The 15,447-nt window shown below is 35.0% G+C and overlaps 3 pseudogenes; all 3 read right to left on the minus strand.

Annotated features, from left to right (window-relative positions):
* Window positions 1-1,798: 1,798 nt before the first annotated feature.
* On the minus strand, window positions 1,799-8,535 carry LOC140670370 (uncharacterized; annotated as a pseudogene).
* Window positions 8,536-11,026: 2,491 nt separating this feature from the next.
* On the minus strand, window positions 11,027-11,785 carry LOC140670287 (uncharacterized; annotated as a pseudogene).
* Window positions 11,786-13,109: 1,324 nt separating this feature from the next.
* Window positions 13,110-14,054, minus strand: LOC140670288 (uncharacterized; annotated as a pseudogene).
* Between the last annotated feature and the right edge of the window lie 1,393 nt (window positions 14,055-15,447).

Here is a 15,447-nt window from a genome sequence, read left to right on the forward strand (position 1 = left end):
AAATGGTAGAAGACTTTTCTATTCAGTTTGACCTGCTCTACCTGTATATGAGCGGTGAGGCGGTTATTATCGGACACCCTGTATATACATATATATATATATATATATATATACATATATATATATATATACATATATATATATATATATATATATATATATACAGGGTGTCCCCGAATTGGCGGATCAACTCTCGTCGGTATATAGAGCGTGTTAAACTGAAGAAAAAAATCTTATATCATTTTGCTAAATTCGCAATAATTAAGAAGATATAAATTAATAAAGATCGGCCAATCCGTGCCAGTATAAGTGTGCGGCGCGAAGAAACCTCCCAGTTGTTACTTGATACTAGGCGCGCGGCAAGACGTAAACGCAGAACGCACTGTACATGTCTCTTTAAGTACGCCCTTTGTACGTCCTTTGTATGTCCTTTGTAGACCGCTCCGCCTACTGTCTCGCCGCGCGCCTAGTATCAAGTAACAAGTAGGAGGCTTCTTCGTGCCGCGCGCTTATCCTAGCACGTATTGGCCGATCTTTATTAATTTATATCTCATTAATTATTGCGAATTTAGCAAAATGATATAAGATTTTTCTCTTCAGTTTAACACGATCTATCTACCCACGAGAGTTGATCAGCCAATTCGGGGACACCCTGTATATATATATACAGAGTGTCTCAGAATGACCGTATCACCTCTCGGGTGCAGGTACAGCGGGTTAAATGGAATAGAAAAGTTCTGTATCATTTTGCGATTTTCAAAATAATTATTGAGAAATTAATTTACAAAGATCGGTAAATCTGGCGCGAGTATTAGGCCGCTGCAAAAAAGATGGCGAGAATGACGGCCCTAAAAACGGTCGCTAAGCGCGCGCGGCGTAAATAAGCGCCATTGCCTTGCGGTTACCAGGGGCATAGACGAGAAGCGTTGATAAGAACAATAGATTAGTGATTATTATTTAGCGAACGGCCTAGCGGTGGGCCGTCTTTCTCGCCATCTTTTTTGCGGTAGGCCGTCCTTTTCGCCATCTTTTTTGCAGCGGGCTGATACTCGCGCCGGATTTGCCGATCTTTGTAAATTAATTTCTCAATAATTATTCTGAAAATCGGAAAATGGTACAGAACTTTTCTATTCCATTTAACCCGCTTTACCTGCACCCGAGAGGTGATACGGTCATTTTGAGACACCCTGTATATATATACAGGGTGTCCCAGAGCACTTGTGCCAACGTTCGTGAGCAGGTAGGGCACAGTAAATTGAGCAAAAAAGTCTTATACCATTTTGCGATTTTCAGAATAATTATTGAGAAATTAATTTACAAAGATCGGCAAATCGGACGCGAGTATCAGCCCGCTGCAAAAAAGATGGCAAAAAGGACGGCCCTAAGAACGGTCGCTAAGCGCGCGCGATGTAAATAGGCGCCATTGCCTCGCGGTTACTAGAGGCATAGACGAGAAGCGTTGATAAGAACAATAGATTAGCGATTATTATTTAGCGACCAGCCTAACGGTGGGCTGTCCTTCTCGCCATCTTTTTTGCGGCGGGCTGATACTCGCGCCGGATTTGCCGATCTTTGTAAATTAATTTCTCAATAATTATTGCGAAAATCGCAAAATGGTATAAGAATTTTTTGCTCAGTGTACTGTGCCCTACCTGCTCACGAGCGTTGGCACAAGTGCTCTGGGACACCCTGTATATATATATATATATATATATATATATATATATATGTATACTATTGTTGTCTGAAAAGAAAACCAGTATACTGTTATCAGACTTTAATAACAACGTGACGCTACATGCATTTTTCTCTATCTGAAAATTATTGATTCATACATTTTTTACTTTAAACTTAATATCTGTCTGTTCACTATTCTCTTTCTCTCTCTTTCTCATTTGTTTGGACCCTCTTATTCCATCACAAAATTTTAATAAAAATTTTTATTAGAATTTGATATTCAAATATATCATCATTAAAATGACCTCTTTGTGGCGTCATTATAGATCCACCGACGCTAAATATACGATCCACAGATGCAAAACTCGGAATTGTCGGGTTATATTTAATAAAGAATTTCTTAATAATAGTGTAATGATTTAGCATATTAATATGCTGCAATTATTCGATTTCAAGAATCGATCATAATTCCTCTTGTGTAGATTCGACTTCTTTTATTTGTTGATTAAAAACAAAAAATCTTGATCGTTGACGTTTTCACCAAAATTTGGGGAACTTTCATTAGGATTCCTAATACGTCTTCTAAAAACTTAGCAGGTTTTTTCTCTTCTCCATTTAGCTAATGCAACTTAAATTTTGGATGCAAACAACTTCCGATAATTAATTTTTTATATTAAATAATATGGATAATCTAAAATTACATGTATAAATTAATGAATAAATATTATTCTTTATTCAAAACTAACAAACACATGTTAATTAAATTAACAATTATATTTATCAAATTACCTTTTATTCAAACCTAGTTGAATGACTGTAATTAGTGACTGGCAATACATAAATTCATTTTTATTGAATTTTTCTAATTTTTCCTGTAAAGTTTTTAAGATTGGGTAATAAATATCCCATATACATTCCTGATTCACTTCGTAATATGTCCAAAGCTTGCACCAAAGATTTCACTATCTAAACAAAGAAAATAAGAAATACATTTCACATTTTATTAAATATATAATGTATGCGTATTACAATCTATCCAGAGGTGTACTTAATAATATTCTTCAATGAATTTAATTTCGTTTGTCGTTAACACTCGATGTCAAGATTGAATATTCTGAACAGCTCATTTGCTTTTAATGAAGAACAACATTTTGAAATCTGAAAAATGAATGTTTTTTATGAGTTATTTTTGAGACAAACACTTATTTAAATATTATTAATTGCATTAAATATTATTAATATTATTATAAAATATAAATGAGGGTTTAAATGTGAATATATTTTTGGATAAAACTTGAATTTTTTTTATTACTAAATATACATATTTAATCACATTATAGTAGTCTGTAAAATAAATAGTTTTTATAATTTGTATCGTGTAGTTTCACTTAAAGGTATGGAAATTTAAAAAAAATAATATTTATTCATTTTTCACCCTAAATTATACTTATTTTTTTATATAAATTTTAAAACTTTTTGTTTCAAAGTGTGCCATTTTTACAAAAATTATTATAATTTAATTTGCTTATGTTTAACTGAAACTACATTAATTTGTTAATGCGATGCAAACGATTATTAATGCGTTTCATACATGTCAAAAATCCGTATTACTGTATCCGTTGCAAATTAATTACTATAATAATTGATTATAATTCTTACGCCAAACACATGTAAATCTGGAGAGTTTTATAATTGCAAGAAGGACTACATGAAGATATTTGATGACGATTCCTGTCTTACGGAGAAACTTTGAACCCGGCAAAATCATATCCAATGGACGAAAGACCAAACTTTCTGTGAGTCGCCCAGAGAATACATAACGCGAATCAACTTGGTCGAAAACAAAGTGGAGATGCCCACGCACGATCCGAGGAATGTAATTGTCGTCGAATTTGATACAAAGAACAATTGCTTGTATCATTAACGCCTCTCCTCTTCCTGTTTTGATCGTTGCCGATACCATTGAACATTATATTCAAGTTCCTGCCCTCGATCGCTCGAGTAATTCCAAGCGTCAAAGGCACCAACGTTAGTGAGTAGATCGAAGACATCGAGTATCAGTTCAATCTTCTGTAGCCGTATACCAAATACAATTTGAGAGTACCGCCTAAGAGTACCTAGATCAAGTTGCAGTATATACTATTCACTATCAATACATTTAATTTCTTTTAAAGCTCACAAGTTAAAAATCACTAATCTCAAAGTTCCGATCAAAATACTTGGAAGTGTGTGAATCATCCTTCTTTGCCGTTGGCATTAGCGGGAATCACGGGACTTTTATATCAACCAATCACGGTTGTAACGTATTTTAACAAACGCACACCATTCAAAAAGCTGGGAGTAACCTCATCACCAGATAAAAATGACAATTTAATTGTCTCGTGGAGTGTGAGTTGTCCTGTGATTGACGATCAGCCACATAATTTCTATTACGGAAACAATCTTCAACAAGCAAATGATTGTGGCATTGTCGCCAACCAACAAATCTATTATGAAACATACTTTCCATTTAAAATCAAATACGGCGGAAAGTATAATATTATGGTAGCGCATGATGTCGAAAATGCCATACTCGTACAACTGTTGATTTATATGGCACTCAAGTCAAGTTATCATCTTGCACGATAAAGACTACCTAATATTGGTTAATAATATTAATTAATAAATATTGGTGATTGTGGCACAGTGTCTTGTGTATCTTCTTCTGTGTCGAAAAACCCAGATTAAAATCTGATTAAAAACTTCGAACTCATTTGATCGTCACTTCTCGGAAGACAATAGTAAACTGCGGACCGCAGATATACATATATAGAAACGCCACCAGCTTCTGAGAAGAGGAAAAGGAAAAAAGAATCTAGTGGCACACCGGATAATCGGCACATCGAGATTTTTATCGCTGATGAATTGACAAAGATAAATCAGTCTACAACCGTCTTCTTGACGAAGGATCCATTGCCTTATCATTACAAGGAACGGATTACGATGTACATCACGTTTAGTGAATTTTCATGGAAAACGGATACCAAAGTCCATTGAGTGAAATTTGGAGCACGCAATTTTCAAGCGCGCAATGATAATGAATACAACGAACATATTATCTCACATCATATCGACCTGTTCGATCGTCTTTGCGCTGGGTGTAGCGTATTTCATCGATCGATATAGAAGATTATCCAATAATTTTCTGCAATTCGCCAATAGTCATTACAACACGAGACGGGAACAAGCTATCTTTGTAGCCACAATAAATGATTTAGAAGAAAATTTAGAAATTATTTTAAAAAGAATATTTACATGTTAATAAATTAAAATTGTGCTAAGACATTATTAATATGATAATTTTGAATATATACATAGCTAAAATTTTATAATGAAAGAAGAGAAAGAAAAAGACTTTTTTATAAAAATATCTCGAAACTAGGTAAACATTGTTAGTAGTAACTGTAGTGTTACTTGCCGTCATAGTTAACAATTAGTAGGTGAACAGGCTGCGCTTAGAATAGTTACATAAAACCTTTCCACACCATTTATATACGTTGTAGAAATACGTATACATGTATATATCACAAATGCTCAAGATGATTATCTGGCATGTAGAGAGGCCATTGCATAAATTGCTTTTTTAATATAAAGAAACCAAGACAGCTATAGTTAAATAAAGTTTATCGTCTAAGAATGAAAAAAGATGCCAGCAAGAATGGCAATTATAGTAAATATTTTTTATGATTCGCAAGATTGTCAGATATTCGAGATATTTTGAGATTTACACATTTGACAAGATGCATTTTTAATATTTTATTTATACGACTTGTATATGTAAAGGAACTTTTTTTAAAAATCTGATTTGTTGATGCGAAAGTGAGTTCTTATTATTAGTATTATTGTATGAAAACTTTTCTTATTGAAAATTATATAAATATTTTAATAAATAAGTCTACAGACAGATATAAGTTCTTTACATATAGCAAGTGTATAACCAAAGCAATGCTTTCTTCCGAAATTTGCATTTCGCATTCTCGTTTACTAGCGAATATATTTCTATAACATCTCGTTTGACGATAAGTTTCTTGGCTCGCGCAATCTTTATAATCGTCGCAATTATCATTATTAAGCCTATGTTGTAGCATTGAAAAAAGTTTTTATAAGTTTTTATCTCGCGGAAAGAGACTTGATCTTCATATAGAGGCATGCTGCAATTACCGCAAGAGAGTATTTTAAATATTAGATATAACTCGAATATATACATATATATATATATATATATATATATTCCAATGATTATGCACATACATTAATTTTGTAATAAAAGTGAACGCTGAGCGTTGAAAAATTAGGGATGCGATTTAAACATTATGCTAAAAATTTTTTTTAATCTTAAATTTATTAAAAAGATATTAGATATTAGGTACATATTTTGTGTGAATAAAATAGATTACGTTTTTTTCTATTAATGACTCTAGCTATTGTAATTTCTGATATATCAAATATCTAAACTCAGTATATTTTTGCGAGTTATTTTAAAAATTACAAGTTTTAATCACAAATTCTAGTTCTGAATTTTACTCTATAGACGAGAGAATCGCATGGCTTTAATTTGCGCATATGTATATGTATATATTTATATATGTATATGTATATATTTAGTAAAAGTATATTAATTTAAAAAATTTGATATTTCAGAAGCTAGCTAAGGTCATGCAATTCTGATGACTCTATACCTGTCGTATCAAATGTAATTCAGAACTTCAACGTTAATAGATTAGAACTTGATTACTTTCAAAACAAATTAAGAAAAGGGAGGATAAGGAGAGACTTTTAAGAAAAATCTCGAATCAAGATTTATTTAATGTTGATATAAAGATCAAGAAATATCAGTGCATAATAATCAGTTTCATAGATAACTTATTTTTCTATGAAACTGGCGTAATATCATCCGCATCTGTCTCTGATAACCCGCGAAAATTAGAATTCGTATTAGTTTTTTAAATTTTATAATATATAATTATTTTGTAAAAGTATATTAATTAAAAAAATTTGATATCTCGGTAATTGTAAATAGTTAGGGTTATCATAAATTTTTAGGATTATCTTTGTAACTCTTAAAATACTAACTAACTAAATCTTGCGCGGAAACTATTGAAATTCCTCAAAATAATTTCCACAGCGAGGTTTAAGGTCAAATAACTTTAATTATTATTTGAATTACGTTAAACATTGAATAATAATTTAATTATTTTGAAAATTTTTTAATATAAATCTTAACCATATAGTCTGAAATTGTGACAATAGGAGCGAAAATCTAAACATCATACGAAACGGCAGAGAGATTGTAATTATAGTTATCAGAATTCATATAATTTTTTTCACGTAATATCCAACAATGTTTTTTTATCAGGAACTCTAGTACACTTAAAAACAAGAAGAGAAAATGAGCTGTTCAGAACTATTTGATCTTAAAATCGAATGTAAAGTTAGCATTCTATTTTTTAAATGCTAATTATAAAGGTGTTAATCGCCGAAACTTTTTTGATTCTCTAAAAACGGGACACATGATATTTGTATTTTTACATTCTACAGTTTACGGATTACTGCTTTATCGGATTTTCGTCTGATGTATTTTGAATTGATTGTAAAGGACTTACAGATTTGACGCGAGACTGAGAGAATATTTTTCCAATAGATGTACCTTTTTGTTAACGTATGTCGTATATTTTCACATAATGCAAATGTAGCATCTTTTGAAAACCTGTAAATTATTTTATATAAAATATTAACATTAAATCTGTCATATTATTTATAATGTTTATTATTACTTTTATATTTACAATTAGGAACAATGATAACATAATTATAACTAGATTAATAAAATAATTTTGAAATTTTTTCTTTACTTACCGATATAATGCAATAAATTGTGATTACAATATTTCAAAGGGATTACTTGTGTCACATAACCTAACCTTTTTCTTATAATTCTTAATGAATTTCTTTCATTATTTCTCCTTTCAAGTTGTAATATTCACCATGCAGCAGCCATTATTAAATAATTCTATAAAAATAATAAATTTTTTGTTTAATATTTTAACATCATCGTATTAGTGTAATAAATACAGATTATAATACTTATTACTATAAGCTAATACAGTCGGACCTCTTATCCTACGACATTTTCGGTCCAGAATCTTCCCCTTAAACCTCTGATCCTACGACAAAAATTTGAAAGTGGGGGTATAATTCCTCTTTCACGGTCGTAGCATGAGAGGATTTTTTGTCGTAGGATAAGAGGTTTCGTAGCATAAGAGGGTCGTAGGATAAGAAGCCCGACTGTACGAGGAAAGAAAACGAAAATATATCATAGTCATTTACTATTAAAAACACATTACTAGAATTTCACTAAATTTTCGTTTTTTCGCCAACAAATTTCATGGCGAAAAAATTCACGTGTAAAGTTTCACATTTTGGTTTAAATAGTTACATAATCGGTTGGAGTCGTTAACTTCAGGTAAAATATTTCATTTTTCACATTCCGCCCTAGGAGAAAAATTACATGATCAATGCCCAGGGTTCGACAGGGTTGTTATTAGCAACCATTGGTTAGGTCCTCAAGCCCGGAAGTTATGGTTTCGAAATCCTCCGTGATCGTATTGAAGTCGGAGTTGCGCCGTCCAAGCGTTTGTCTAGGATTGTTTACTGACAGGTTTTCACTAGCTGAGCGATTGGTTTTCGCTGGATGACTTTCACTGACTTCTGAATTATGAATGGTGAATGGTGAATAACTTGTGAGTGGTGACTGGTGACTGCTTCGTTCCCGAAAGTTTCCTTTTTTATGTTTTTTTTTGGAGCAAGATTATCGCTCATGTGATTCTGAGTTATGTTATTCTCTACGGTCTCTGCCGATAATTCTATCGGTTCTGATTAGAAATTCTTCTAATGTTGTCAGGAACCCGTTTCCTGTTTTTCGGTGCTTCCGTTGCATTTGGAAGTGATATAGAAATTTGTTATCATTTTTATTATTCAGGATGTGATTAATGGTTTTGTGAGAACACTTGGTATTAAACATGTTGTTATAATTTTCCAATAGATTAGAGTCATACTGCCCTTTCCTGTTTTTTATGATAATAAGTTGTTATCGCGTGCTCGGGCGTTACCACGACTCCGCGAGAGTCGTTGAGGCAGTATGCCCTAGTGATTGTCGTTGTGTAGACGATTAATCTTAAAGTTCCGCGGAAAAAAAGAATCGTGCAGTCGAGACGACGTAACAATTGACTTACGTGTCATTATTCTTGCAAGATCTAAATCTTGAAAGCTTTACTTAGCTTTTTTTCCAGCCCAGCTAAAATGTTGTGCAAAATTGTCAATAAACCTTTTTTTTTAAATATTGCGTATCATTATGTGTGCAGTGTTGGTCTAGTGACATTTTGTAAAAACATTCTAAACAAAATAAAAACTGAAAGACAAATAGTAGTGCAACGTAGAATATGCAATATGCATCAGTCTTATCATTATATTATAAATATAAGAGATCAGTCTTATTGATATATTTTCTTATCACATCTATTTATTATGTTTGTATTTCTCATCTTCCTTTTCAACTTCATATAATCTTAATAAAAATTCGATTTCTAATTTTGCTCGTGATTTATAAGAGAGTCAATGCAAACCTTCTGCCAAATGTGACACGAATCCATCTATAGGACTTGCTCCTGTATTTTATATCAAAGAATGAAGAAGAACTTCGTATTCATCCAAGTCAATTCTTTTTCTCTCTGCAAAAAGAAAACAAAGAAATATATAAATTAATTATTTATTCGCTAATGAAAGTTGCATATAAACATTGAATAATAAATTGAATGAAACACTAACTTGATTTCGATGATGTTAAAGAGATAGCGATGTAAAATTATTATTGATAGGAATAAGAATATTATTATCTCCATTAAAGTTACAATTTGTTGATGTGAAAGGAATGCTGTTACTGCTGCTGCTATTGGATGAGTTGGAAGCTTGCCCTTTAGATGATTTTTGTAAGAATATTACAGTTCTAAAATAAATGTTAGAATAACACTACAAAATAATTATCATTATTTCTGAACTTACTCTCGATATTCCAGTGTATCATTTAAGAAAGTCATATCATAGTGATGAAAAGATGGTTTTATTTCATAATCCTTTGGTACAGCCATTGCACCACTCTTTTGTACAACCCTTTGTTTCTCTTTAAGTAGTAATGGGGCAGGTATGGCTCGTCAAAACAAACCCCCACCACCGCGGGGGGTGTCTGGTGTTTTCCCCCACCACCACCAGGATTGACAGGAAAAAAAGTGGTGGTTGGAGGGGGAAGGGTTAGCGCTCAGCTAACAAAAATTTTCTCGGGACTTGAACCTGGGTCTTTCGTATTGCTGATCCTGGTTCTGGTGTGCTGAGCTAAATAAGAACTTACTAGAGTAGAGGTTAGATAAGGTATTTATGTTACGTAGTGGGGCAGGTATGGCTCTTAGGGCGATATCGGTTACGGTGACGGTGGTGGGACGGAAAAGCGTTTTGGCATTCTGCACGTGGAGCAGGTATGGCCCGTCAAAACAAATGACGTCACATAGTAGTTGACCATGTATAATGTCATGCCTGTGAAAATGAAAAAAAGATAATAACACAGGAACGTGCAGGTTCTGTCAAACGCGATGGTATGACGCAACGAAAGAAATAGTATTATCGGTGTCTTATATTACGATGAGCGCCTATTGTTGAAAGAGGTTGCGGAACATCCTCTTTCAACAATAAAAGTAACGGAACTACTTATATATAAAATGGAAAAGAGGAGTGGGTGAAAGAAATAGATGATTAAAAATAAAATTGCTCACATTTATTGATGCAGATTTTTATTACAAAAATCAATATTCTTATTACATATAATTAAGGTAATAATTAATTTTTATTAAGTAATAGTACCATGTATTTTTTTATATTTTATTACACAAAAGTTTACATGTTTAAACATTACATGTCGGTATGTTTAATACGTTTTTCGTGAAAGAAAATCTTATTAAATAATCGTACAATCAAGCAATCGTTACGTTCGCAATCTTCGGTAAAAAGAGTAAGAAACTGATTAAGATCGTAACCACTACACATATAATATAAAAATACGCAGCAGTATTGCCCGCAAGTTTGAGAAAAAATTCCTTGTAATTGCTGGGTGTTCCAATGGTGGATGGTGGAATTTCGCCGCAGTCAGAGTAAAAATCCGGAATACAAAGGGGGTAATCCGTAGCTATCGAAGTAAGTGCCTGTACCGTATTTATCGAGGAAGAAAGCGACCCAATGTTCTCCAGGTCGAGTATAGTTGTCGGTGTTAGCAACGATGGCCGTCGACCTCATCCACACCCTCCGAACTCTGTCGGCAAAATACACTCCCACATGTCTGGCATCAAGATGATGGAGTGCTTGCAAAATTTCGCGAGAGTTCATTTTTTTCCAACAAAGGCAAACGAACGTGCGTCACAAAAAACATAATCTTTGCTTTCGATTTCCTCGGCGATTTCGTCGTCTGTGTTCTCGGAGTATATTTCACAATCTTTCTCAGTTACTACAACTAACTCGAGTACTAAACGTAACGTCGATATCACGATTATTTTGTGTGACTATCCAGCATTTTAGTTTATAAGTATTGTGTAATGCGCAACGGAAGATTCTAAAATTCCAAAATCCGTGGTGAAAGCAATATCGTCCGTCTTCTTCTTTTGACGATAGGTTTTTAAATGGCGGAGAGATATCTTCCAAATTATTTATATCTCTGGAAAGTATATTCCGCAAATAGCTTGCCTTTTCGTTGCCTCTAACGTAAATGTAACGCACACGTCTTGTAATTTCGCGCAAATGTGAAATAAAATATTTTAGATTAGTTTCACCGTCGAACCACTCGATACCGTGATAATTTTGCGAGAGCCAATTGTTTTCGTCTTGCTTTTGCGGATAATTCTCCAAATTGATGTGGAGGCATCATAATCCAATGGCCGACGATTGGGGCGTCAATCGAGACAATGGCGACTTCCTTTGGGATAAATTTATCGTTGACATCACGGAAGCCTTGTATGTCGATGACTATGTCCATATTGTGAAAATTTATGTGCTTGCAATGACAAAGTATAACCTCTTCACGAAACGCAATGAAGATGTCCTATAAGATCTAGCGCTCGTTCTCCATGAATGTATCGAGCTCGTCTCACGAGCGCGACGTTGCCTTTTGATTCCAATAGATCGTCCATGTATCCGGGTGTATCCGCGTCCCACAGACTCGAGGTTAGATGGGTAGTTTTTGCGGGTGAAGAGTAATTTAACAACGCCTCGATGAACGCGCGGTACGCGTAAGCGTTGTTCGGAGGTGACACGAGCTTTTGATTGAAATACACGTCGATCTGATTGAAGGTGGAGTGGAGTAAATGATTTACGGGCCCTACTTTGACCTCTGTGGCGGCGGCGGTACCTCCCGTCCGCGGCGCGAAGTCGTCGTTGGTTTTCACGCGCACTCGAAGACTCAGCATGGTATGTGTGAGATCTAAATATTCTTCTTCATGGGATGACGAATTCTATCGGCGAGTCGTCCGAGAGCGAGCTGACGGGTTTGTAATAGATCCATTCTGAACTTTCGATGCTAGTCTGCGTGGGTGGTAAAGAAAAAAGATCGAGTTCACTTTTTAAACATTCGCTCAAATGAAGAAAAGACATGATTATTTACCGTAAATTTTTATCAATATCTTTTACCGATATTTTCGTTGTCTACTGTGTTTAGCGTGGTATCGTTTAAGAAAATATGTCGGATACGGTGCGCTTTCTAGAAGTTTTACGACGTTTCGTGGAGGAGTTAAGTCTTTTCTTTGACTTGCGATTTTTCTTTCTCCCCTTGCTTTTTAATGTTTTATTCCGCGCTTTGGTTTTTTTCGGTAATCTTTTCTTATTTGATCGCCGACGTTTACATGACGACGTTACCGCGGATTAACGATACGCGCGTTAAGCCCGGCGAAAGGAAACTGAGCTGCGTGCATTTTCGCATCTGTCTTATATCCCGAGCCTTTCATCAGACTACTTATTTTTTCTTTAGCTTTTCTCTTGAGATTGTCGCGCAATTCTTTAAAACGGTTTTCGGCCGACACCTTTAGCGGTATATTATTTTCAATTTCACCGATTATATTAACACCTGCTTGTAAAGCTTCTTTCCCTACTGCACGCGCTCCTCTACTTAGATAAGGTAGTATACATCTAAATAATCCTAGAAAACTTCCGATTCCATGACCGCGTTGATAAGGTGCGCTGACGAAAACTCTCGGAATTCCACCACCTCTGCCGCTTTGTAAATTGTAATACTAGTAGTAGTCTGTCATGTTGCATTTAAGAACTTAATTTTTATCTTTTTCCCTATGATACCGACGTTCGCAATATTAATAGGTTCGCCTAAAGTGTAACGTCACAGTCGATGTTCCGGATTCGAATGCTATTTTTTTTCCGAACTGATCTCTTATATCGATTTCAATCCTACTGAAATTTGTTCGTCGTAACGGGATATAATGCAGAAAAGAGAAATGTTTCACTTGATTCGTTCCGTACTCGTAATCGCGATCATGCCCCTCGACCGACACTATTCGGAGAAGAGGAGACTGCACATCGCCTGTTATGTAAGGTTCGCAAATATCACAATAAACGAATAGTTTATCGGGAATACCGCGAGCCAAACTACAGGGTTCGTAACTAAAGAATCCAAAGTGTCCCTTTTCAAAACCGAGTTTAACAAAAATTGATGTAGATTTTTTTTTTTGAATCAGTCGTAAGCATAGTATAGTATCGTCCTTCCCACTTAGGAGCATTATAAAGTGCATCCCCTAAACCGAGTATTTGTAGAAGTTTATCGGAAAAGTTTACATAATGATTTAGTTTACATTTATTTTCATCACAAGGTAAAACTCTATACTACCGGCGGATAACTCCCGTCGATCCAGACGAAAATGCGAACCGACTCCTTTACACGTCGTATTAATCGCGTCGAGAAGTTTGTCCATATTTTTATAAATGCCAACCCGTGTTTCGTCTTCCCTCGAAATTTCACAGAATCTTTTTCCTCGTTACCTCGAATGTCAACATCGGCAAATGTGAGTAATATTCTCACCGCGTTGTATATGAAAAAAAGTATTGGGAAATTGAATTTCGCTGAGCGCGACTTCCCATTCGCCGTGTAACTGTATCGATTGAGGCAATTCCGTAATAAATGACGAGGTAGTATTATCCGGAAAATAACGTATACTGCTATTGCTCGGAAGAACCAGTAGAAATTGGTCCTCCCTCATCTCAAAGATTTGTTAAACTTGAAGCGGGAATCCAACTATCGAACTTGCTAGGATAACCACGCCAGCTAACTAACAGCTGTTTATTATCACCACGTCTTCTGCTCTTTATCACGATCGACGATAAATTCTTCCTCCTGTAAATTTTTCTCAACTCGGGCTAATTCTTGCTCGTAAAAAATACCGTCTATGACCTCGCCGGCTAAGTCACTTAGTTCGTACACTCGCGGTTTTCGCCAATCAAGAACCCGATGAATTCGAAATATCTCCTCACTCCACTTCGCTTCGTATTCTTTCTCGAAGGTGACTTTTGCTCTACTGATCCGCACGAGTTCGCCAATGTAATATTTAGCCTTTTGTTTTTCGCATTTCTTGTTTTTCCAATGAAGAGTTATATTTTCGCGCACGATGCAGGCATTTTCTCGCGTAACGACCGCAGGTTGCATTATGATACTGGAATGACGCGTGTGATTATAAGCGTGAACGATATCCTGCAAAACATTTATGTAACGTCGTGTATTTTTATGCGTAAAATAACGCCACATACGTTCCTTGAGTGTTCTATTAAAACGCACCACTATAACTGCTTTAATATTAAGATTGCGAATTACGCGAAAGCGAATGTCTTTTTCTTTTAAGAATTTTTGTACAGGACGCGCGATAAATTCTTTACCTTTGTCGGTCTGTAGGCAAACCGGTAGACGACCATTGCTTCTCGAGAATATACGCCCAAAAGCTCGTATTACACAGATACCTGTTTTGTCACGTAAAGGTTCAACGTCGTCGCGGGGAGTCGCGAGATTAAGAATACGGCACATCTCAGTATCGAGTCGCGATAAAGTAGTTCCAGGCGTCTGCACCGTATTATTTTCGTTAACATTTTCCAGATTTTGTTTATCGAATCCGACGATGATGCGCTGGGTGCTATTTCCGGATGATGTTGATGTTGCATGCGCTGCATTCTCTCGAGATTTTCCGTAGAAATTAAAACCATTTTTTTAGCTCTTTCCATTATTCAAATATCGTAATCGTTAATGCTTTACTTTTTATTCTGAAAAAAAAAACTGATATAAAAAGTTGTATAATTTTTCATTTCCCGATAATCCGTGATAATATAACTTCGAGTAAAGGAGCAATAAGATAAGGTAAGAATCCTCCCCGTTGTACCAGTAGCTTTCTTCTGCCTCTCCAATTACCTCGTTTTGTCGCGACGCGTCGTAGGATGGTTTTATGCTTGGCTAATCGCCTTTTTTCGTTACTTCCAAGCGGTACGTTTCCTTTGAGCGTATTATAAGCGCCCTCTTGTATGCACTTTATTAGTTTATTATCTGCAGTGCGTAAGAAAGACACTCTTTGATTTTTTTTCAGATAGCACAAAGTTTTCAAAAGACATGCGTTTCGCTCGTCGATTGATCGTCTAGCAGTTTTTATTGCTCCGTCC

Source organism: Anoplolepis gracilipes, chromosome 10 (genome assembly GCF_047496725.1).
Source record: "Anoplolepis gracilipes chromosome 10, ASM4749672v1, whole genome shotgun sequence".
Taxonomy (NCBI): Eukaryota; Metazoa; Arthropoda; class Insecta; order Hymenoptera; family Formicidae; genus Anoplolepis; species Anoplolepis gracilipes.